At 44.6% G+C, this 25,117-nt stretch overlaps 1 long non-coding RNA gene across 1 annotated transcript; it reads right to left on the bottom strand.

The window, feature by feature from the left end:
- Window positions 1-16,896: 16,896 nt before the first annotated feature.
- Window positions 16,897-19,836, bottom strand: LOC130872074 (uncharacterized). Its single transcript, XR_009056883.1, has 3 exons — window positions 19,758-19,836; window positions 19,531-19,657; window positions 16,897-17,051 (listed from the first exon to the last, which is right to left on the bottom strand). It is a non-coding gene; the product is annotated as an uncharacterized LOC130872074 (long non-coding RNA).
- Window positions 19,837-25,117: the final 5,281 nt, after the last annotated feature.

The following is a 25,117-nucleotide window of genomic DNA, read 5'->3' as shown; positions in this document are numbered from 1 at the left end:
CAGGATTTATTTGTCCTAATTCTTTAATAAAACGGTTTAACTTTTAAAAGGAGAGGGGAAGGGAGAGAGGGAAGGACGGAGGGGGGCTAGAGACAGAGGAGAAAGTCAGAGTCAGGAGCCTTGTGTGGTGACATTCTCCCAACAATCCCTCCAGGTACTTGGGAGGCGGAGGAAAAGGGAGGTTCAAGGTCATCTTCCACTAAGTGTAGTCTAAGCTAGACTGGGCTACCTGATACTCTGTCTGAAAACACCAAAAACAGAATTAGGATTAGGTTGGTTAAAGAAAACACTGAAACAGTTATAATGTGGATGTGTAGATAGAGAAATTTCTATTTTACTATCATTTTTACATTTAAAATTTTAAATACAAGTTTTGTTAGCTGTCAGAGAGGGGAGGGGTGGCCTTGCTTCCCTGCCTCTGTTCTTGCTTTAAGGAAACATAGCCATTGGGTTGAAAGCACAGGATTCTGGGGCTGTTTGCTTAAATATTTTGAGTCTAAGTTGAATCGTTCAATCTGTTTGCACTCTGGGGGTTTGTTTTGGTTGTTGTTGTCTTGTTTTGTCTTCTGGACTGCTTTACTATTTTACCCCAGCTGGTCTCCAGTTCCTCAGGTCATGTCATCATCCTCCTGCCTCAGCCTCCTCAGTAGATGGGACTATCAGCCTTTACCATGCCACCAGCTTCGTGCCTCTATGGTTCATCTGTAGGTAAAAGTTCATGAGGGTGGGGCATCAGAGGGCCGTGAGGACCAAGTGAGTAAATGCACTTGTAGCCTCCAGATTAGTGTTCTGTGAAGAAGCCCAGTGTGTGTCCGCCTTTATGATTCCTCCACAACTCCAACAAGTTAGGAAAGCTGGCTATGGCCTTTGACCAGTCAGTCACATTAGCATCCCTTTGTCATTGCACCAGACCCTCAGGGAGACCACCATTTCTTCCACTGTTTCTACATTTCATGCCTTCGTCCAATAGTTATTGAAGCTGAAGAATAAAGGCATGATTTCTGTAACTACAACACTCACAGCCTGCCCAGCAAGAGACTTGGGTGAAATAGAAATAAATAGTTGAACTCATTGCGTGTCAAATGATATGAAAGGGGACATTATTTAGTGCTGGTACAAAGAAGACTATATATACACCAAGCAACACTTGGATCTTCTTTGTTATCATTAATCTTAGAACCACAGATATTACCAGTTTAAACCACAACTAGTCAAAGTTTACCTAAGAAAAATTAATGTCAAATGTTTAACATCAAGATTAATCATTCTGTGGTCTGGGGGTATAGCTCCTCCTTAGACTCCTTGCTGAGACCCTGGGTTCAAGGCCCAGAGCCACAGAATCTTAAAAACCTCCTGTCACTTGAAAGAGCGGCTTCGAGTGCCAAGTTGGCTACTACCTAGGAGATGCTGAGAGGAGTCCACTTAAGCTTCTGCGGTCAGCTTTCCCAACCAGAGGGTGAGAAGTCTAGCTCGGGGATCGTCTGAAGTCCTTTCGGCTCCATAGTCCGTGCATGGGCTCTCCTGCTGACACAGCGTGTCTGTGGCACACTTCAGGACTTTCAACCAAAGCCCTGACGTTACTTTACATCCGCTATTACATATGGAGAAACTGTGGCCTCAAGGATAAACACTGTAGCTCACTATTATTTAAAAAGAAACAAAAAGGTTACACTTTACATTCTTGGAAACATGACATACTAGTAAGACTTAGCTAGCCATTAACACAGTGGTTCTTAACCTGTGGGTCGCGACCCCATTTAGAGGTCAAATGACCTTTTGACAGGTATCACCTGAGGCCATCAGAAAACACAGATATTTACATTATGGTTCATAACTGTAGCAAAATTAGAGTCGTGAAGTAGCAACAAAAATAATTTTATGGTTGTGGGAGTCACCACACCATGAGAAACTGTATTAAAGGGTCGCAGCATTGGGAAGGGTGAGAACCACTAAGCTAGCACGTTGGAGGAAGTCCTCATCTGTAGAATTTGCTCCCCTCTAGTCTACTGTGAGCCTATCCATTGCTGTGATTGTCAGAGCAGGAAGAATGACTTTCTCCCCATCCTTTATTTCTGACCCCGCCTCTTTTCTGAACCGCAGTCTGGGGTGGGTACCAGGATTCCCTCCTTTACAGACATCTACTTCCCCGGCTAGCTAGACTTTCCTCACTAGTTAGTTCATTTGCTTAATTAAGTACATCTAATCAATGAGTCTGGCTGAACAGGAATGCCAGTCTGAATTTGTTGGAAGATTGGATTTTAAGCATTCAAGAGGTACAACAGTCACTTTGAAAATACTTGCTGTGAGTCTGAATTCAGTTTATAAAAGTACTCACTTTCATAAACTTAATGGAGTAGGGTGCTAGAGAGATGTCTCAGCAGCCAACAGCAGGACCCGAGTTTGGTTCCTAGCACACACATCAGGCAGCTCACAAAGGTATGAACTCCAGCTCCACAGGATCGGCGGCCTCTGGGACACCTTCCCTCACTCACAGCAGACACACATATACACATCTATGTATAATTAAGAAGGACACAAAATAACGTGGTGTCATTTAAAGAATCAGAGCAGGTAAACATGGCTTTGGTGGTATTATTTACGCTATAAATCCTTGTAACAAGAGTGAGAGGAGCCGTGATTGCAGCCCAAGTGACTACTTGTAATTGAAATTAATAATAAGGTTTCATTGTGACTATCCTTCCTGTTTCTGCGTGGGCTTCTAGTTCTCAATCTCATGTATGACTGAGAGTCGTGGTGCCTAAGGAATACTTTTTATTTAAGGACTTTTTCTCCTAAGTGTGATCCGTCTTCACGTTCTACCTACTTTATAATTTAGTCATCAGTATGAGACATGAACATTATAAACCTCGTTTACAAAAACTCCAGGCTGGAGAAAACCTATTAGGATTGGCAAACTCTAAGCCAGACTTGGTACTTTCTGGTAGAGAGTTTGTCTTCCGTCAGCTTTTCCCCATGGATATATGGTTATAAAATTTATCCCTAAGGCATCAAACCATAAAGCAGGATTATTCCTTAACAGAGCCAGAAAAGAGCAAAGGCAATATGTCAAATCCGTTTCAGAAGCAACAGCCCCGAGTAGCATTTAATATGTATTAAGATAAACATATGGATGTATTTGGAGTCACCAGCATTGTTTCCTGAGATGAAATAGTGTCTTTATAAACCTTTCATTTGTTTCTTCCCCATTTTTACAGCTAAGCGTAAATGTGTTCAAGGAATGTCTTCTTTCGTGACTCTCTAATGAGGACTGGGATGAAGGCAAAGATCCAAGGCTTGCAGGGAGACTTCCTCCACTCCTATTGGGTAGAGCAAATGTTCTAGGGGACAGTTATTCTTTTCGTCCTCGGATGGGGATCTCCCCAATCTTGCTCTGGAAGTATGCTCTGTTTTGAATGAACACTTCTCTCCCTCCGGTCCCTCCCCCATACCTGGTACTGCCTTTCTTCAGAGCCTTTGATGATGCTGTACACTGGTATAAGAAGTTGGAGAGGTACCAGATCAGAGGAGTGGCTTAGGGCTGGAGAGATGGAGAGAAGAGACACACTTTCCGCCTTCTGTGAAGCCTTGCCAAACCACTGCTCCTCCTCTCTCAGGTAAAATCCTGTCCTTGGGATCATCTACTCCACAGCTCCTTTATCTCCTGGTCTTTTCCCATAAGCCCATCTTTTCCTGACTCCTCAATCCTGTCCTTGTCTCTCAAGCACTGTGCTCTGAAGTCAATCCTCTTTCCCCTTTATCGACACGGGGCTCTCAAAACATCTACTTTGTTTTGTTTTTTGTTTTGTTTTTGTATTGTGTTTGTTTTAGTTTGGTTTTTGGAGACAGGGTTTCTCTGGGTAGGCCTGTCTGTCCTGGAACTCTGCAGAATAGGCTGGCCTCAAACTCACAAAGATCCAGCTGCCTCTGCCTCCCAAGTGCTGGGATTAAAAGCATACACCATCACTGTTTGACTCTATTTTTTAATCCTCTTCCTTTTCCTTCTCTTCCCTTTTCCCTCTGCCTATAGTTTGCATTTCACATGTCTCCAAAGGCCCATGAGCTGTGAGCCCCTAGTCAGTAGCACTACTAGAAGGAGATAGAAACGTTGAGAGCTGAGGGCTAACACTGAGCCTCCTATCTCCTCCACACCTTGCCAAAAGCAGAGTGGTTTTTGTCATATTCATGCAGATTTCTTTCAAGGTCAGAAGAGGACACTGGATCTCCTGGAACTGGAGTTACAGATGGCTTGTGAGCCATGCATAGGTGCTGGGAACTGAACCTTGGTCCTCTGCAAGAGCAGAGAGTGCTCTACTCCAGCCCCTTCTAGCTGTCCTAGAACTTGCTTCGTAGACCAGGCTGGCCTCAAACTCACTGAGATCCACCTACCTCGGCTGGGATTAAAGGCATGTGTCACTGCTGCCCTGCGCGGCTTCTCTCTATTCTTTTTTTTTTTTTTATTTTTTATTCTTTTTTAATTAAAATTTCCACCTGCTCCCCGTTTCCCATTTCCCTCCCCTCCTCCCAAATATTGCCCCCTCCCCCCACTCCCCTCCCCCTATCCCCACTTTTCTTCTCCTCCCCCCACACCATTCGCCCTCCCTCTCGATGGCTCTTAAGGTCCAAATGAGGAGCAGAAGGAGGGAGAACAAGAGCAAAAAATCAGGACCACGAGGGATGCACCCACCCACTGTGACAGTGGAACTGATTTATTGGGAGCCCACCAAGGCCAGCTGGTCTGGGACTGAATAAGCATGGGTTGATTCCGGACTCTCTGAGCATGGCGGTCAATGAAGACTGATGAGAAGCCAAGGACAATGGCACTAGGTTTTGATCCTAATACATGAACTGGCTTTGTGGGAGCTTAGCCTGTTTGGACGGTCACCTTTCTGGACGTAGATAGAAGACCTTCGTCTTCCCGCAGGGCAGAGAATTTGGACTGCTCTTCTCTCTATTCTTTAAGAGTCACCTGAGACCCCTGTCCTCCCTAGAGGATATGCCTGCATATCGCTTAGGTCTGCCATGCCTTCCTTGTCCCTCAGCTGCTCACTCCAGCCAGGCTCCTTCTGCACCCCATGCTCTACTGGCATGCCCTCATCAGGGCCACTGAGTGAACAAACCCGATGGTCACTTCCTGCCCTTCCTCCTGTCAACAGCCGTTTTCACTGCCTGAGTCATACAAAAACTCCATTCATGAAATTCCCTCCCTCCCCCTTTTCCTCATGCATCCCCTTCTTCTGAGTTCTGGAGGGAAATTCTGGCGATATGTCACCATCCACCACAGGATTCTTCTGCCCTCGTGACTTCCACTGAAATCTGTTTTCTCTAGCCAGTGATGAGCACCTGTATGAAGGCACAACATCTGCTGTCTTCAATCCAGAATTGCTTTTCTCTTTAAATCCGGTTCTTTCCTCTTCCCATCCATACCTCCCATCCCCCAAAAAAGTAACAGCCTAGACAAAAAGCCATCCAAGAAAATTTTTGTTTGTTTGAGATAGGGTTTCTCTTGTGTAGATCTGAGGTCCTGGAACTCACTCTGTAGACCAGGCTGGCCTGGAACTCACAGTGAACCACCTGCCTCTGCTGGGATTAAAGGTGTGCACCATCACCACCTAGTATGATGAGAACTCTTAAAAGTTGTGATAAAGATTCTGAATTCATCAGCATAACTCTTCAGAGTTAGGACTTCTGGCGAGGGTGAGGGTGGTAAGGGACTCAGTTTCCTTTAGGGGCTGACTACTGGGAGTTTGACCATGCTCCAGTGAGTATATAGGCAACACAAATTGAACTTGCGGGGTTTTTTGGTCTTCTTCTTCTTCTTCTTCTTCTTCTTCTTCTTCTTCTTCTTCTTCTTCTTCTTCTTCTTCTTCTTCTTCTTCTTCTTCTTCTTCTTCTTCTTCTCCTCCTCCTCCTCCTCCTCCTCCTCCTCCTCCTCCTCCTCCTCCTTCTTCTTCTTCCTCATCATCTTCACAAGGGTGGGAGTGGACCTGGAAGGACTGGTACGTGAGTGTGATGGGGTGCATGATGTGAAATTTCCAAATAATCAATCAGAATATAAAGCTTAATAATAAACCCTAATTCTTTCCTGAGCTTCAAATCATGAACTAAGTGTTCATGAAACTCCTTCATGTGGCAACGTGAAAACTCATGACCAGTCCGTGTTTTTTTGTTTATTTGTTTTGTTTTGTTGTTGTTGTTTTTCAAGACAGGGTTTACTCTGTAGCTTCGGAGCCTGTCCTGGAACTAGCTCTTGTAGACCAGGCTGGCCTCGAACTCACAGAGATCTGTCTGCCTCTGCCTCCCTAGTGCTGGAATTAAAGGCATGTACCACCACCACCCAGCAGTTTGTGTTCTTAAAGGTGTCTGTCTGACTAAGCAGAGCAATGTGTTCCACCTATTGGATCTATGCCTAAGGAGCGCTTGCGTAGCACGTGCAAGGCCCTGGACTTACTCCTCAGCACTGAGAAAAGCAAATATGCGTGCCCCTCGTAGCATCAATGTCATTGATGCATTTCTGGGGTCCCCATCAGGCCTCCGTGGCTTATGTATCTCCTTTGCCACTGCTCTGGTGCAGGTATTTTTTTGAGGTTTGTACTCTCATCTTCCCCCAGACAGGTCTCCTTAGCCTCGATGTCACCTCCCTACAATCCTAATGCCACATAGCCTTCAGACCCTCCTGCCAAATCATCAAGAATCCCAGGACATCCTGTAACCTCCATGACAGGAGAAACTTGTATTACCCGAGGCTAGCCTCCATGACAGGAGAAGCTTGTATTATCCCAGGCTTTCTCTCCTGCCTAATTCCCTGCAAACAGGCCCTGCTGACCTAGGTTCACCTACACACAAAGCTGCCTTGGACCAGAGTTCTCTGTGCGTGCTGACTTTTGGTTCCATCCAACACCCTCCCCTCCATCTCTATCCAGAGACTTGTGTTATTCTATTTGCCCTTGGTTCAGAAAACCTACTCTGCTGCCTCTCAGTCCCCTGCTGTGACACCTTCTACCTCTGCCTGGGTCCTTCTGGATGGTTTTACCCATACTGAACCCCTGGGTCAGTTTATCTAACTGCACACTCCAATGTCACACAACTTTTAGAAGTCAAAAGATGTGTGGGTTTTTTGTTTGTTTGTTTTTGTTTTTTGTTTTTGTTTCTGTGCCCCAGCACCTGGTACATGTAAAAGCTATTCTGGGAGCTATTTCTACTACAGAAAGAATTGTAGGATTGTAGGCAAAATTCTCTGTACCACCAGTCAGATCCCAAATAACCTCACAGAGACTTATTAATTATAAATGCTTGACTCATAGCTTAGGCTTGTTACCAACTAGCTCTTACATCTTAAATTTATCCATTTTTTTTAGCATCAGGGTTTTTTTTTAAGATTTATTTATTTATTTATTTTTTATTTATTTTTTTATTTATTTTGTATACAACATTCTGCCTCCATGTATGGCCGCATGCCAGAAGAGGGCACCAGATCTCAATTCAGATGGTTGTGAGCCACCATGTGGTTGCTGGGAATTGAACTCAGGACCTCTGGAAGAGCAGCCAGTGCTCTTAACCACTGAGCCATCTCTCCAGCCCCATTCATATTTTTTTAATCTATATTCTACCATACATGTGGCTTGATACCTTTCCTACATACAGCATGCTTATTTTGTCCTCCCCCACCTCTTGGTGACTTCACTCTCTCCCATTCCCCACTCTCTCCCTGTCCACAAGTCCTGCCCTAACCTTTTCCTGCCTATCTATTGGTCATTTGGCTCTTGATTAAGCCAATGAGAGCAATACCACTTCACAGTGTACAAAAAGACTACTCCACGACGAAGGATGATGAAAACAAATAAACAAAATTAAAACTCAAATGTGAAAATCACTTTTAAGTTACTAAAGTGCTGTCAAAACTATGACTTCAGTTGATTCCAAAACCATCCAGTATTGTTACACTTAAATCAAATGTGTCTATCTAGGCTCAAAGGAGTAGATGATGTAGCCATGATGACAGCTGGGACATGGAAATGGGTGTATTGGGCTGTATGCATGAAACTAAAGCTGGTCTCCATGGTGACAAAATCACCCCTTCCTTGATGCTGGACAGGAAGGGGTGAGTCGACCTGGTTCCAGTGTCTGTGTTCTGTGAACCTTTGCTGCACACACAGAACCGATTTGCTGGCAATCCACACACAGACCTGCTTTGCTATGGAAGAACATGTGACTAGAGCTTTTACTCGGGAAATGGGAACTACAGGAAGCTCCCTGTCTCTCTAAAGATTGCTAATACCTAGCACAAATGAATCAGCATAATTTTTCACAGTCAAAAGTTACTTAAAGAGAAGGGGTAAGCAAATTCCAAACTCTAAGAAGTAAGAACACTATCTGATTTTGAAGATCCTACTTCTGAGACTTAGTTGAAAGAGTTGTCAGTTAATAAATGAACGAATGAGTCATAATGTGGCAGAGAAAGTAGCAGGTAAAAGCATTAAGTGATTCCAAAACACCAGCTATGGGTGAGGTCACACTACAAAAGCCATAAAAGCAATGTGGCTATCAGTGATAAAATCAACATAGTCTCCATGAAAAAAGGAAGCAGACACCAACTGTATTAGTTACTTTACACATTTCCCTGACAAAGCACCTTGAGGGAGGGCTTGTTTCCGACTCACAGTTGAGGGTATGATTCACTGTGATGAGAGTGAGGGAGCAGATTGCACCGCATCCAAAGAAGGGAAACAGAGAGATGAAGGCTAGTGCTCTGCTTGTTTTCCTTATCTTAGTTTATTTTTGTATGTGTACACGCCAGTGTGAGCTGGTGACACGCTCATGCATGTGAAGGCCAGAAGTCAACGTCCAGTGTTCCCCTCAATCACGCTCCACCTTAATTTTTGAGACAGGTTCTCTCAGTGAGGCTGAACTAGCTGATTCTGTTAGACTGGCTGGCCAGCAAGTCCCAGAAACCCACCTGTTGCTGCCTCCCTAGCGCGGGGATTACAGGAGTGTAACCATGTTTGGATTTTTAAGGGAATGTGGCAGACACAGACTCAGGCTCTTACGCTTTTGTAGCAAGCATGTTACTGAGTCTCCTCTCCAGCCCATTGATTTCTCTTTTTATTCAGTACAGCACCCCAGCCTGTGGAATGATGCCACCAACATTTAGTGTGGATCTTCCCAACTCAATCCAATCTAGAACTCCCCTCAGATACTCAAAAGAGGTTTGTCTCCTAGGTGACTTTTATCTTGCCAAGTTGACAGTGTTAATTATCACACCAGTATTCTGGATATAATTCTTAGATTTTTGTTCCCACTCCCATTTGTAGCTAATGGCATTTTGCATTGTACTTTTCTGAGGCAGAGGTATAACTCAAGGTGGAGAAGGTGCCGATGCATGCAAAGCCCTGAACTTGCTTGGATGCTACTGGAAGACAGGAAACAGATGGCCAAACAGAAAGTGCAACCTAATTTGGAAGGGCCAGGGAGTGAAATAAAAAATGTCACCTTTGGTCAGCCTGGAGAATATGGCTACACATAGGATCAGAGTCTCACAACCGCTGCAAAACTTCTTGCCATTGGCGGACACTCTAGACATTTGAAGTAGAAGCTAATTCAGAGACGGGTAGATCAGTCCCTTAACTTCCGTGTGAAGAAATAAGCCTTGTGACTGAAATAAGAAATAAGCCTTGAACAAACCCACTTGTTTGTTCCTTCCATAAACTGATATGGGATTCCCCTCTGTATGCTGTGAATATATTTTACTGCTATTGATTAATAAAGAAACTGCTTTGGCCTATGGCACAGAAAAATATAGCAAGATGGGAAATCCAAGCAGAGATAGGGGAGGAAAGAAGACAGAGTCAGGCAGATGCCATGTAGTTGTTGAAGGAGAAAGACTCCAGAACCTTATCAGGAAGCCACAGCCTCATGGCAATGCACAGGTTAATAGAAATTGGTTAATTTAAGATGTAAGAGCTAGCTAGAAATATACCCGAGTCATCAGTCAAACAGTATTTTAATTAATATAGTTTCTGTGTGATTATTCAGGTCTGGGCAGCTGGGAAATGAACACACCGCCACAGTCTTTGATTACATAATGGCAACCAATGTGGCAAGAATTTCCACATAAAGCCTGAGAAAGCTTTTAAAAAGGGATTTTAGACAGACAAAAGAACAAAGTTAGGCACAGCTTCTTGGTAGCAGCATTGTCTCAGGTGGGCTCTGCTTGCTAGAGGCGAGCAGAGGTGCAGCTCCTTTAAGAGAGGTTTCCTGACTTAGTGTTAGAAGCAAAAACCTCACAGTTCTTTTAAGAGACCCTGCCACCAAACACTCAAATCCCAACATACTTCTTTTTTTTTATGGTTTATTTAACTTTATTTTATGTGCATTGGTGTTAGATCCCTTTCAGACAGTTGTTAAGCTGCCATGTGGGTGCTGGGAATTGAACCCGGGTCCCCTGGAAGAGCAATCAATGCTCTTAACCGCTGAGTCATCTCTCCAGCCCCCCAACATACTTCTTGATGGTGACATGGACCTAGAAACTCCAAAGAGTTGTGGGAAAAAAATGGCTCCTGCTAGTACCTCTGCCATAAAGTTAGACTTTCAGGAAGCCAAGGAGTAGGGCAGAGCCAGTGGTCAAAGCTGTGGTTTTAATCCTAGCCAAATCACTTATCAAATTAAAGACTCATGTGGTCAGAAAACGAGATATGGGGCTGGAGAGATGGCTCAGTGGTTAAGAGCACTGGCTGCTTTTCCAAAGGACCTGGGTTCAATTCCCAGCACCCATATGGCAGTTCACAACTATCTGTTAACTCCAGTTCCAGGGGATCTAGCATCCTCACACAGATATATATGCAGGCAAAACCCCAATGTATATATAAAAAAATAAATCTTTAAAAAAAAAAGAGATATATACAGTAAAGACAGATACAGATGAAAAATATCTCAAAACAGTTTACAGTTTACAAGTGTGTTTAAAAATATACATAGGCTTAAGAGAGAAAAGAAAAAGGATAGGAAAAGTCCTTAAAAAAAGAAATATAGTTGATTGTGGTGGTACATGCTTTTAATCCCAGAACTTGGGAGGCAGAGGCAAGTGGATCTCTGGGAGTTTCAGGCCAGTCTAGTCTACAGAGTAAGATCCAGGACAGTCGAACATAGAGAAACCCTGTCAAAAAAAAAAAAAAAAAAAAAACCCAAAAATTAAAAATAAAAATAAAAGAAATAGAGATTTAAAAAGCCACATAAAAATGGAAAATACACCAAGTCTGGATACTGTATGTCATGTTGTCTTTGAATTGTTTGACTGCTGAGGAAGGAGCAACAGCTGCTAAAAGACATTTGATTATAAATGCTACTGGATTAATCCAACCTATATATTTTGAAAATGTCTTGACTTCAAAATTTAAGTCAAAAGATATTTTACTTTGGAGAAAAGGTTTTGTTTTTTTTTCCACAAAAACTGAGAGGCTGGGATTAAGAAAAATAAGGTTTGATCAAGAAACTCCATGAAAAATCAAATGGGAATGGATGGCCCAGATGATCCAACATTTATTTCAGAGCACCTCTGTTGCAGTTTCCTCTGAGTTCTATATCCAGAACAGCCTCAAGACTGCTTGCTGAGATGCTCAAGCCTCACAGAATACTCCAGTAAGGAATTGACCACATTCCTAAGTTTTCTTTGTGTCCCTATAAGATTATCAGCACCCCAACCAGCAGGAAGTAGCCTAGAAAACTATGACGACATTCTCAAAAAATGGACTATGGATGTTTGTCTTTGTTTAGAGTATTGGTTACAAGTTGTTATGGATAACAGTCAGGAAAAAAGCTAAACAAAGGAAATTAGATTCAGAGTTTTTGTTTTGAAAAGAATAAAGGGGGGCGGGGAGAATGCTCTTGTAACCTGTAAAGATTTGTAACTCATATTAGTTTAATAAAATGCTGATTGGCCAGTAGCCAGGCAGAAAGTATAGGCAGGGCAACCAGAATAAGACTTTGTTTATGAATGTTTATTTTCATTTTGAAAGGCTTGGTTATAAATGGTTAATGGATACAGCTAATTTTTAAAAAAAAGAAAAGAAAAATAAGAGGAGTATGATATAGAAATAAATACATTTGTATTGGTATGAACTTTGGTCTATTGATACAAATTTAAGATGAATTTTGTTACACTGTATATATTATTTCTGCTCTTGCTTAAGGTATTGTGTTTGTGCAGTTCATTTCAAAATGTAATGTATAGTTAAGAATTACAGATTAATAGATAATCATTTATAATAACCAAACTTTTAATTACGTTAGTTAGGTATTCTAGATATACAGAGATATATTTTAGTTAGATAATCTTCCATACTTCAAAGACCTACAAAATATGGCTTTTAAAATATTTTAAGAACTTAGACTTTTCTTGACAGTGAGACATGTCTGCTTCTGGCAGCATCAATTACTTCAGAGAGGTTGATTGACATAGAAGAAACTTGTTAATGGAATTTGCCTTCAATGTGACAAGGCTAGCCATTTGGGCAAGAAACTTCTCTTGCCTGGACTGCATGACAGTATGCTGTGTAAGCTGGACATGCAGGACCCACAGAAAAATGACTGTTGAACTTGCCTAAAGAAGGTGAGACAGTCCTTCAGGGTTCCTGCTTCATGAAAGAGTCTGCCAGACATTTTGCAGTGCACTGAAGAAAGTGACTGACAAACTGCCAATAGAAGCGAAGCAGTCTTTCAAATGTCCTGCTTCATGGAAAAGTCTGCTGGATACTATGGACCTGTAGGCTAAAGATGGATGCCCCAACTTACAGAAGAACTTTCGGTGACTGTTCAGGCAGCAAGATGACTCTGTCAATTCTAGAGTTTTGGAAGTTGCCATAATGTTCTTCCTGTTTATTTAGGTAATATTATATCCTTCTGGAGTCTTTGATGGAGTTGAAGACAGATAGTTATAGTTTTCCTTAGTTACATTAAGAGATAAATTAGATATGAAACTTTCCAAATTCAAATAGACTAAATATTGCAAGTGTAATTCTTGCTTGATACTTGTTTTATTGTATGTAATTTTATTATGTTAAAGTGAAAACCTTCCTTTTTATTTTAACAGGAAAGGGGAGAAGATGTGGGATTCCCCCCTGTATGTTGTGAATATGTTTTATTGCCATTGGTTAATAAAGAAGCAGCTTTAGCCTATGCAGTGCAGAATAGAGCAAGGCAGGAAATCCAAGTAGAGCTAGAGGAGGAAAGAAGGCAGAGTCAGGCAGATACCATGTAGCTGTTGAAGGAGAAAGTTGCCATAACCTTACCAGTAAGCCACTCTCATGGCAATATACAGATTACTAGAAATGGGTTCATTTAAGATGCAAGAGCTAGCTAGAAATATGCCTGAGCCACCTGAGCCACCATCCAAACAATGTTGTAATTAATATAGCTCCTGTGTGATTATTCGGGTCTGGGCATCTGGGAAATGAATGCACAATCTTCAGTCACAATAAGCTTCTCTGAGTCACTGCCTCATGCTGGGAACCATGAAGACGAGGGGATGAACAAAATGCAATGGTCTTCGGAGAGTCCCAGGGTCACAGTGGGAACAGGAGTTATAAACCACCTCAGGAGAAGAGTATTGACAGCCATCAGGTGGATCAGGGACCCACCTGGATCTAGAAGTAAGTCATACTCCAAACTTCCTTCTTCAGCACCATCTGCCCCCTTCAAATATCCCGGCTTCGAAATTGCTGTTATTTACACTAAAGGAGGAGGAAGAAAGACAGAGAGAGAGAGAGAGACCAAAACAGAAACAACAATTAGCAATCAGAAAATGCCCCACAGATAGACTTATAGGCTGATCTGATGAAGGCAATTCTTCAGTTGAGGTTCCTTCTTCCCGGGTATGTCAAGTTGACAAGGGGAGTTGACTACTATAAGGGACTTACAAGAATCTCTTAAATAAGAAGACAATAAATAAATAAAATCCCCAAATCTATTGAGCACCCTGGCACCACCCAGCACCCTAGTAAGCCTGCCCTGGCTTTTCCCACTTGTTTCTCACCTTCCTCCCTCCCTTTCCCACCTCGGGCCCTGCTGGCATGCTTCTCTCATCAGAGTTTTACCAAGATCTGCCTTCCATGAGGTTCAGGGAAGCCTCTCCTAGTGTTTATTCGTCCCCCTTAGCTTAAATGACCTCACTTGCTGAGACCCAGAAAATGTCCGACTCCAACCAGCTTTCCTCAGCTGAACCCTTTACAAAAGACTGGGAAGTGCTTCCCACCCCCAATACCTTGTACGTTCAGAACAGCCCCACCAAGTCACACACACACCCCTTATCAGTTTCCCAGGAACCCTAACAGTACCCACCCCCAGATTGGGCTGTGAGTTTAGCTTGTGCCAAGAGAATATGGGTAGTGGCTTTTTCCTCCATGTTCCCAAGAGGTTATGCTACTTTTATATCTGACATTTTTGAAAAATGAGTCTTTGACATCCTGTAGGAAAACATTCCCTCCTTCGACTGCTGATTTGCTGTAGGCTGAAGTCACCTGTACCAGCATTTGTTTGTCCCTCTCCCAGGTTCTGACTGCCTCTGGGTGGCACCAGGGACAATTCTCAGCCTCTCTTCTTCACATTTCTTTCTAAGACGCAAGAGAAACTGCTGGGAGGTTGTGGCTACTCTCAGAAAAACGGTGACTGGCCCCTTGGCTCAGGTCACAAGCTAGGTGCCAGCCTCGGGGCATCAGGAGGAGGACTGCTTGAGGACACAGTAGGACGTCCTCTTTCCTGGCCCTGCAGAGATCTCAGTTCTACTGCCTTTGTCCTGAGAGTTGATTCTAGCTCAGGTCATTTCAGCTCTCTGAACTATCAGGAAAGTCTTAGTCGAGGAGTGGAGGTTGGACTAGTAAAGTGGTTGCCTAGCTTGTGCAAGGAGGCTTTGTGTTCAATCCCAACATCCCCACCTCTCCCTATACCCTTACCCCTCCTCCTCCCACCCCTCCCTATATATACCCTTACTACTCCTCCTCCCCACCCTTCCTCCTCCTGAGACTCAGAAGTTTTCTTTTTCCTCCCTTTGACCTTGAACTGGCCTTGTTACAGCTTAAGAAAGAGAGATACCTAAGTGACCTGTGAGGTTTTACTTTTCTGCATCGAGGGGGCCTCGGTCATGACCTAAGACACCAACTGCACTGCTAAAGAGACGATGGGTGCAGTGTTGTGACGAGGTCCACACTCAGGATCCCCAGGGTGTTGGTGAGCATGAAAATTTAATCTGAAGTGTTCCTGCATTTTGAACAACCCATGTGCCAGTGCTTGAGTCCTGAGAAATGCTGTAGGATACCAGAAGTGTAGTCTGGGAATCTTTGAAGCACTCTTTTGCTTGAGTTATGACCTCGGGAGAGTTTTTTGGCTACCATCTTTAATGTCTGCCTGAAAACCTGATGTTTATGTTTTACTTTTTGAAATTATAGTACAATCACACCATTTCTTCCCTTTCCTTCCTCTAAACCCTCTCATGGTACACCCCTCTCCTTGTTCGATTTCAAATTCATGGCGTTTTTTTTTTAAATTGGTGTGTGTGTGTGTGTGTGTGTGTGTGTGTTCCTAAAGACATAAATACAACCTGCTTATTCTGTATAAGGTTACCTTTGTGTAGACCTGATTATTTGGTATTGGATAACCAATTGGTGCCTCTCTTCCCTGGCATGCTTGGTCCTGAGTGAGGCCTCCCAAGCTCTCCCACTTCCATGGCAACATGTCTATCGGTGTAGACCTTGTTCAGCTCGTGTTTAGATAGCCATGTTGGTGAGACTTCATGAATATAGCTTCTGAAATTTCTAGGAGATACAATCTCACAGCAAACTTCCTTCTCCTCTGACTCTTACACTCTTTCTGCTCTTCTACAGTGATCCTTGAACCTTAGGTGTGAGGGGTGTTTTATAGAGAGATCATTTGGGACTGGGCTCCACAACTCTGTGTTTTGATCCACTGTGGTTTTCTGGACTAGTCCCTGTCTGTTGCAAGGAAAGGTTTCTTTGATGAGCTGGGAAAACTACACTTATCTGTGGGAATAAGGATGAATCTTTAGGGTGACAGAAGGGGTTATGCTGGCTTAGTAAAAAGGCTCTCCTCCAAGATTCACAGCTTCATCGGCCCTGAGTAGTTGCTAGGTTTCCAGCTCCAGGCATGATTTCCCCCCTTGTTGACCAGGCCTTAAATCCAATGAGAGAGCTGCTGGTTACTGCCAACAGTTTGCCACCATTGCACCCTCAAGGTCATCGTGCCATGTTGGTCATGGTTGTCGTTCATAGGTGTCATAGCTGACTGAGACTGTTGGTTGCTTTCCTCCCTTGGAAGCTTGCATGGTAACATGCAGGGATAGTCCTCAGGGAGGGGGCTTTTAGGTGAGACCCAGCTCGGGTCCCCAGGGCCCTTTGGAGTATGTTTTCACTTAGCAATAGTGACTGAACGTCCACCTCTAGGGGGCGACCAAGGGAACTAGCGATATCCCAAAGTGGTTTGGACTAACAATTCAAAAGGGGGCTTTTCAGGCCTGGTGGTGGGGTTTATAAAGGTTGGATGGTCTATGGCTCTTGGGGATGACATGTTTTTGTTTTGTTTTCTCCTTAGTTATAACACTTAACTAATCAAATATATTATTTATTTATTATTCATTTATTTATTATTTATTTATTGTGCAGTGTATGTACATGTGGTGTGTACACTTGCACGGATGTGCACATGGGTGTGATGGTTAGCGGTCAGGATACTCCTGGATCAGTGACCCCCTTATATTCTTGAGATGGGGTCTCTCATTGAACCCTGTTTGTCTAGGTTGATGGCTAGGGAACCCCACAGAGCTACCCACCTCCACACTGTCTTTTACGAGGATGCTGGAGATCCAAGCTCAGGTCCTATGGTCGTGTGACAGGCATTTTACCAACGGAGTCATCTTCTCCTGAATACGTGAAGTTTGCACGCTCCACTCCAGAGCAGCCACCAAAAATTCACACGGCGTGCACACACCAGGGGTGAACATTAAAGCTCCTTTGGGTTATTTATAGACGTGGTAGTTTCACCCCTGAATTAATCTGCAAGTAGGGAGCCAGAAGTTAGGAGTCTGATAATTCATGGTAAGAGGTAAAGGGGCTCACAGCTGGAGCCCCCATCTCCTTAGTTTTATCTGCCACCTTGATTTAGCTTGATTTTCATTCAATTTGAGAGTTTTCTTCAGTCCTTGTACATATTTAATAATAAACGGCAATCAATTAGCAAGCACTGTTTGTTTGCCTGGTAGGGAGAGAGAAGCAATGCTTTTCCTTGCCTGGACATCCGGTTCAGGATTTTAGACTTGTAAAGCCCATGGCTCCACAGGCTGCCTGGAGTTCTGTTTGCATGAGCTCTTCCCAAGCAGCGACTGCATGTTCCATGTAATACATACACTGAACTCATATTGGTTCACCCCTCTACAGTCTGTGTTCCATGTATGACACTGAACTTGTATTGGTTTTCCCCTCTACAGTCAGAGCCCACAGAAAGGAATGCCCGGATCCTCACAGTAGCTGGGAATTTAGACAAAAATGAAGAATTAAGAGAAAACCCGGGACAGGGGCTCCTAGACTGAGTCAGGCACTAAATAAACAAACAAGCAAACACGTTTCTTCTTCTCGGGAGTGGAGAACTCCAGTGGCTGCTTGGTGAAAGTGCTGAAGAAAGAGAGGGAGACCTGGAAGAAGCTTCAGGGCTGGGTGTCACTGGGAGATACAGGGCAGAGCCCAGCCAGGTCTAACTGGTTTCAAGAACTAATGAATCCTGCCACCAAATGGTGTTTTTCCAGGAAAAGCTGTCGCTTTAAATCTTTGACAGGGGCCAGGTGGAGCCAGAATAGCTTAATCAGGAGGCAGCCCCTGTCCTGCAACCTTGGCAAGGTCACTCACCCCCTTTAACAGTGTGAATGTTGCACTCTTTGGTTCCTGAAGCTTGAGCCAAGAATCCTGTGACCTGCCACTTGATAAACCTAATACGTAGGTCAAGTGGTGTGGACAATGAGATGTGGGTCCTCAGGTGCCACAGCTAGGGCTGATGGTTACGGTCCCTAAATTCTGAGATCGTGCTTTGAGTCAAGACCAAGGATATATTGTTCTTTCTCATTTTCTTTCTTTTTTTTTTCCTGTTTTGTTTTGTGTTTTGAGACAGGGCTCTTCTGTGCAACAGCCCTGGCTGTCCTGGAACTCACTTTGTACATCAGGCTGTCCTCAAACTCTCAGAGATCCGCCTGCTTCTGCCTCCCAAGTGCTGAGATTAAAGGCGTGCGCCACTACCACCTGACTACCTTTTTCTTTTAAACAATTCCATTCATTTATTCACTTGTGCATGTGTGCCAACATGTGTGCCAAGGCATATGTGTAGAGGTCAGAGGACAATTTATGACAGCTGGTTCTCTCTTTTCACCAGTTCTGGGAATGGAACTCAGGTTGTTAGGTGTGTTGACAAGAGTCATCTCAATGCCCCTCCTCTTCCAGAACACTGTTAAAGCTATACTACATGTCCATTCCAACCCTTAGCTTGATTCCCCCCTCCTTGTCTTGCTCTATTCCTCTCTCTATTTGGTTCATAGGTTTATTGTTTCTGTCAATATTGGTTTTTTTTTTTTTTTTGCTTTTTGAGGTAGGCACGTGTGATGTAGCTCAGGCTAGTCTACCTCAAGAATGTATCAAAAGCAGCTGGCTCATATGTTATTTGTTTATCCCAAGAATACAGTCAGTGCTTCTTATGGACCAGATGCTATTCTGCACTCAGGCCTTCCCCAGTCCCACCCACATATTTTCACTCCTCTCAACAAGTTTGTTTGACCCATCTGCACCAGATGTGCTTGATCTGGGCGCGAGATTCACGGGCAGGAGATATACCAGGATGTACGCTTGCCTGTGATTGGGTGTAGGCAGGAAATACGTCAGGAAGTATGCTTGCCCCTGATCGGACCCGATGGGAAATATTTAAGTTGCTGCAAACTGTGACTCTAGGGCCTCTTCCAGAAACCCAAAGATGGACTTTGCTAGAGCCCCATTCATCTGGCCGGTCTTTAATTAAAGCTTGCTTCGTATTTGGCTTTAAATTGGGGGAATGGTCTTATTCTCAACCAGTGTGGTTAACACTTGGAGCAAAGTCTCCTAGTGGAGAGGAGGAGAAGGTAGAGCAGGTCCAGGTCAGGCTGACCCAGAAATTCGGTACTCAGCCCTGCTCTGCAGCTCCTTAAGCTGTCTGTCTCTGAGCTCGAGGAAGGACTGTCTTGCATTGTTGCCCCACATGGCAGCCCAGGCTTTCTCCAATTTTCTGCAGTGGGGTATTCAAGAGAATCCAATCACACTCTGATTTAGCATCTCCAAATTAAGCCACACTTCCTCCCCTCACACCCTCTGTCTTTCCAGGCTAGGGGGCAGGGAGGGGACCTTCCCTTTCCCCCTCCCAGGGAAGCATGTGGGGTGGAGGAGAAGGCCCTAGGCGGTTTGGAATGAGGCCCTGGCAAACTCAAGAGTACTTGAGTAATCCCGGCTTCTGGGGCCAGGTTACCTGACAGCAGCTGGCATTTCTCTGTACCTCCAAGTCATGTTTTGTCCCCTCACGAGGGCTTCATATTTGCTGTGAACTGGAAGGACTGTGACAGATCAGGTGGCATCGCAGAGCTGGGGGAAGTCCACTAGAAGAGAGACAGGACAAGATCCCAGCTGACACAATGGGCAGCCTGGGAAGATCAACTCCGTTAGCGTGATCACCTTGCCCTTGATTCCACATCTTACCTGGCTTCTTCAGCCTGAGGAAAGTTGGTCAGGTAATTAAGGAGGTGGCAAAGGCAGGAAGAGTTGTCCCAACCTCTGAAGGAAAGAAGACAAAGTCAGGTTTTAAGCTGGTGTTTAGGGGGCGACGGGGTGACTGAGGTGGGATCGGTGTGGTGGGTGGGTGGGGATCGTGTGACTGGTTTGCAGTAATCTGAAGAATAAAAGTTCCAATCTGTCCTCCCTCTCCTCCCCACTTCTCCTTCCTCCCTACCACACTCCAGCTTGTACTCACGTCCAATATCTCTCTTAGTGCTTCCTAGTTCACTGGGCAAGCTCCTCCCCATCTGGTGCCCACCAGGTCTTCCACCCCATTCCAGAAACTTCGCTAACCAAGTTCACCAGGAGCAGAGCCTGTTCACAGCAGACGGCACCCAGTTTCTGTTCAGCTCTGTGGCCTTGGGTGGGTTTCTGGAAAAGTCCTTTTTGGTCTAGCCACAAACAAGGTCATGTCTGCCTTTCATAAACACTGTTGTGGAAGACCCTGAACTCAGGAGGGCAAGGCTGGGCTGTGCACAGGGCACCTCCTTCACAGACAAGGGGGAGGCCTGCTTGCACGGAGTCAGCCAGGATTCAAGGCGCAGGACTTCCCATTCAAAGGGAAACTACTCTCTTCAGAGGCCTTGAAAAAGTTATTTTAACCTCCTTTTCTTTGTTTTTAAGTAGACCAGAGATTTATGCTGATAGTTCACAAATAACATCGTGTAAGAGACTAAGAGACTGGACATTTTCTCTACCTAAAGGAACACAAAATTCCAGGAAAGAATTGAAGAAAAACAACAAAATAAAATGAAGGAAGGAAGGAAAGAAGAAAAAGGGACATAACTGCTCCAAGGCGTGGTGGAAGAGACAGTTTATTGGAGATAAAAGAGCATAGCCAGAGGCAGGGACCTCTGGGAGAGTCCAGGGTAAACATGACTCTGAGCCAGGTTATAGGAGGAGAGAGGGAGAGGGGAGAGCCAAGAGACCACAAGGCCAAGAGGGTAAAAACTAGATCAAAAAGAGTCAGGTAACCAAAATGACTGGATTATATGGTTAAGGGCAGCCCAGCCCCTCTACTAGAGAATTTTAAGGTAGGGGGCAGGGTATGCCAGCCAAACTCTGTAACAGGAAGGGAGTGAGGAGTGAGGGATGTTGGAAGAACCTGGCAGCCAGGTCCAGTTTTTTTTTTGTTTTTTTGTTTTTTTTTTTTTTTTTTAATTTTTCGAGACAGGGTTTCTCCGTAGCTTTTGGTTCCTGTCCTGGAACTAGCTCTTGTAGACCAGGCTGGCCTCGAACTCACAGAGATCCACCTGCCTCTGCCTCCTGAGTGCTGGGATTAAAGGCATGCGCCACCACCGCCCGGCTAGCCAGGTCCATTTTGATGGTAAATAGGCACCTTAGCCATTTGTCCTGGCTTTGATACCTTACATAGGCCCATGCACTATCCAGGCAGAACTGGGCAACAACCCCCCGGGCACGAGGGTTCTGTGTGCACTTCTGGGTCGCCACAATGTTGTCCTTGGACCAAAAATTAATCCTCAATAAATCATTCTTGAATGAACGTGTTTCGCAGTATTTACCTATGTCCTCTGCTTGTGCCAACCACTGTGCTCAGAGATTAGTGTCGGCCCTGCCCTTGACACTACTCACAGTCCAGGCAGGACATAAGCTCCTAACAAGCGCTCTACAACCAAGGCTTCTGAGAACATTAGAGGAAGCAGGAGCGGGCAAGAGGCAGGAATCTTCCACGGAAGGAAATACACTCAAGAACCTAGAGCCCGGAGGCAGAGATGGGAGTCCAAATGGCTGGACCAGAGAAGCACAGCATTAGGGGAGGAGTCAGTGGGGTCACTGGGGGCAGGGAGGAGGCTGGGAAAAGAGAGCAGAGCACTGTAGGCTGGGTCAGCAATCAGAGTGCTGTAGGTCCTATATACCATCTGGGTAACATATTTCATAGACCTTCGGAGTTAACGATCTATTTTCTTTCTCGTGCTCAAGAAGTTATAGAGTTTCCATGAGCTTACAAATGTAACTCTGAGATACTCTCCTGAATCTCTCTCCATGCTGGCACCCCTATGTTGAAAAGTATTACTAAGCATGGCTACATAATAGGATATCTAACCTGATCACTTGGAGAAGCAAAAGGGTGGTTATCAATAATTTCACCCAGGCAATGAACTGGACCAAGGACTCTCCAGGGTAAACCTGGGCACTGCTCACACTAGCCACTGAAGGGATTTAGAGGCCAGTGGTATGGTCAGCCAGCCCCGCATGATCAAAACTAAGTTTCTCTCTCATTTCTTCATCCGACAGTAAGACTAGGGGATCGTTTGGTTTTGATGTCTCAGGGCCCTTTCCAGCTTCAGCACACTGTAACTCTGCCCTGGGTAAGTGCTTGGGACTTAAGAAAGGATGGGTAAGGCATAGCCTCAGGGAAGTTTTGGGGGTGGACTGCAATTCAAACTAAAGGTCCATACCAATATCCTGTGTTTTTAGTTGAAACCCAATAAAAAGTGCCCAAGAAAAACACTCCCCCAGGAACCTCTGCTCATCCACCCACCCAGGGAGAGAAAGGCGATGCTCGGGAAAGCATTCCATTGAAATTAAAGCCCAGATGCCAGTCAGCCTCTCCCACAGTCCAGCCCCTTCCTTCACTATCCCTGCTTCCCTTCTGCCTCTTCCCTGCCAAGACCAACAGCAAACAGGGAAATGGGGCTGGACTTGGAAAGGATGTGATTTCATCTGGCACAGGGCACAGATGTGTGGTGCCCGGGGACACTGGAGCTGCTGACACAGGACACAGATGTGTGGTGTGCGGGGACACTGGAGCTGCTGGCACAGGGCATAGATGTGTGGTGTGCGGGGACACTGGAGCTGCTGGCACAGGACACAGATGTGCGGTGCGTGGGGACACTCATGCTGCTAGCACAGGGCACAGATGTGTGGTGTGCGGGGACACTGGAGCTGCTGGCACAGGGCATAGATGTGTGGTGTGCGGGGACACTGGAGCTGCTGACACAGGACACAGATGTGCGGTGCGTGGGGACACTCATGCTGCTAGCACAGGGCACAGATGTGTGGTGTGCGGGGACACTGGAGCTGCTGGCACAGGGCATAGATGTGTGGTGTGCGGGGACACTCATGCCGCTGGCACAGGGCACAGGTGTGGTGCGCGGGGATCACTGGTGATGATGGCACAGGGCACAGATGTGTGGTGTGCAGGGACCACTGGTGATGCTGGCACAGGGCACAGATGTGTGGTGTGCAGGGACCACTGGTGATGATGGCACAGGGCACAGATGTGTGATGTGCGGAAACACTGGAGCTGCTGGCACAGGGCACAGATGTGTGGTGTGCAGGGACCACTGGTGATGCTGGCACAGGGCACAGATGTGTGGTGTGCAGGGACCACTGGTGATGCTCGCATGGGGCATAGATGTGTGGTGTTTTGTGAAATGAAGGAAACAGGATATTCAAATGCTTTTGAAAAGGAAATAAAGTTTCAAGACTTACATGATCTAATTTCAAGGTTCATTTTGTAACCACAGCAGTCGTGTCAGCATGGTGTTGGTGTAACAAAGGCAACTAGATGAATATAACAATATAGAGAGTCCAGGAACTGAGCCTAAATATATAGTACCTTGATTTTCAATAGACAGAAAGGAAAAGCTATACAATAAATTATGCTGATAAACTGGATAAATAATGAAAAATAGTATTTGTTTCTACACTGTAAGTAGTAAATAACTCAATGTAAATGTGAATCCTAAAATAGAAAACCTGAGTTATAGAACTTCTAGAAGAAACACAGGAGAAAAGATTTTGTGGCTAGGATTAGGAAAAGATTTCTTAGATACAATATCTAAAGCACAGAAATATATATTCAAATAATTAATAAGTATTTTTCATTAAATCTAAGAACTTTTTGTGTAAGTCGGTAGGTACGATACTTTCATAATATTCATAAAGCCTGGATCATTCTCCACCACTACACAAACCAAGCATAGTAGTACTTACTTATAATCAGCACTACAGAGGGCGAGGCAAAAGATCAGAATTTCAAGGTCATCCTTGGCTGCATAGCTTGCCTAGGTACACCATTCCCCTGCCATCAGGAACTCCTGAGGGTCTCGTGCTTAGAGCAGCTGCAAGCATAGGGAAACAAGTTGTGTACTCCAGCAGCCAAGGGGTCCACAGTCCCCAACAGAACTACATTAGGAATAAAAAATTGAGCCAAAAGTGGTGGTCTCCACTTGTAATCCCAGCACTTGGGAGGTAGAGGCAGGTGTATCTCTGTGAGTTCAAGACGGACCTGGTCTACAGAGCGAGTTCCAGGACAGACAGGGCTACACAGAAAAAAATCCTGTCTCAAAAGGCAAAACAAAACAACCAAAACAAACAAACAAAGAAGGAAGAAGAAGAAGAAGAAGAAGAAGAAGAAGAAGAAGAAGAAGAAGAAGAAGAAGAAGAAGAAGAAGAAGAAGAAGAAGAAGAAGAAGGGAAAAAGAAAAAACCTGGAGGAAATAGAAAAAGAACCTGAAGAAAATATTTACGAATCACAGGTCTGATAAGGGAATTGTATACAGATTATGTTTAAAAAAACCTCTCTATTTACCTTGTGTTCTTACAACAGAATGGCCGATTCTAGGTAATAAAGCAGAGAGATTTACTTGGCTCTTGGTGTGGTGCCGCTCTGGCCACATCACCACATGGTGGAGAAGTAAAAAGAACCCTCTGAGGTCACATGTGTATGAACAACCAAATGCGCCCGGAGGGGACTCGGGCTCACTCTGTAACAACTGATCCTCTGGAAACAGCTCAGTCCATAAAGAACTGCGTTAATTCTTTCTAACAATGGACCCCATGATCCACAGAGATCCCAAGTCTTAAAGCTCCCAGCACCGCCACATTGAGGGTCAAGCTCCTCGTACCTGGACTTCTGAGGGAATAAACCACATCCAAATACACAGATCTTACAAAACTGACAAAATATTCAAATCTATTTTCATCTCATCCAAAAAGCATAGAGACGGCGCAAAGCGAATGAAAAGACACTTAACATCAGTTAGTAAGGAAGCACAGATGGGTACCTCAGTGACAGCTAGTTACGAAGGCGCGTGCCTGTAACCCTGCACTGGGGAAACTGAGGCAAGAGGGTGATGAGTTAAGACTAGCCTGGGATACTAGCAAGACTGTTCAAAAGAATTAGAATGATACACAAGCCTACTACGTACTCACTCAAATGTCTAAAACAATGCAAGTAACAGCAAGGATACAAAATGAACCGGACACTCAGACCATCGGAGGAAGGTGGTGTGGTCTAAACAGTTTGAGAAAACAAC

The sequence above is a fragment of the Chionomys nivalis genome, chromosome 3 (genome assembly GCF_950005125.1).
Source record: "Chionomys nivalis chromosome 3, mChiNiv1.1, whole genome shotgun sequence".
In the NCBI taxonomy this organism is placed as follows: domain Eukaryota; kingdom Metazoa; phylum Chordata; class Mammalia; order Rodentia; family Cricetidae; genus Chionomys; species Chionomys nivalis.
This window is presented reverse-complemented; position numbering and strand designations above follow the sequence as displayed.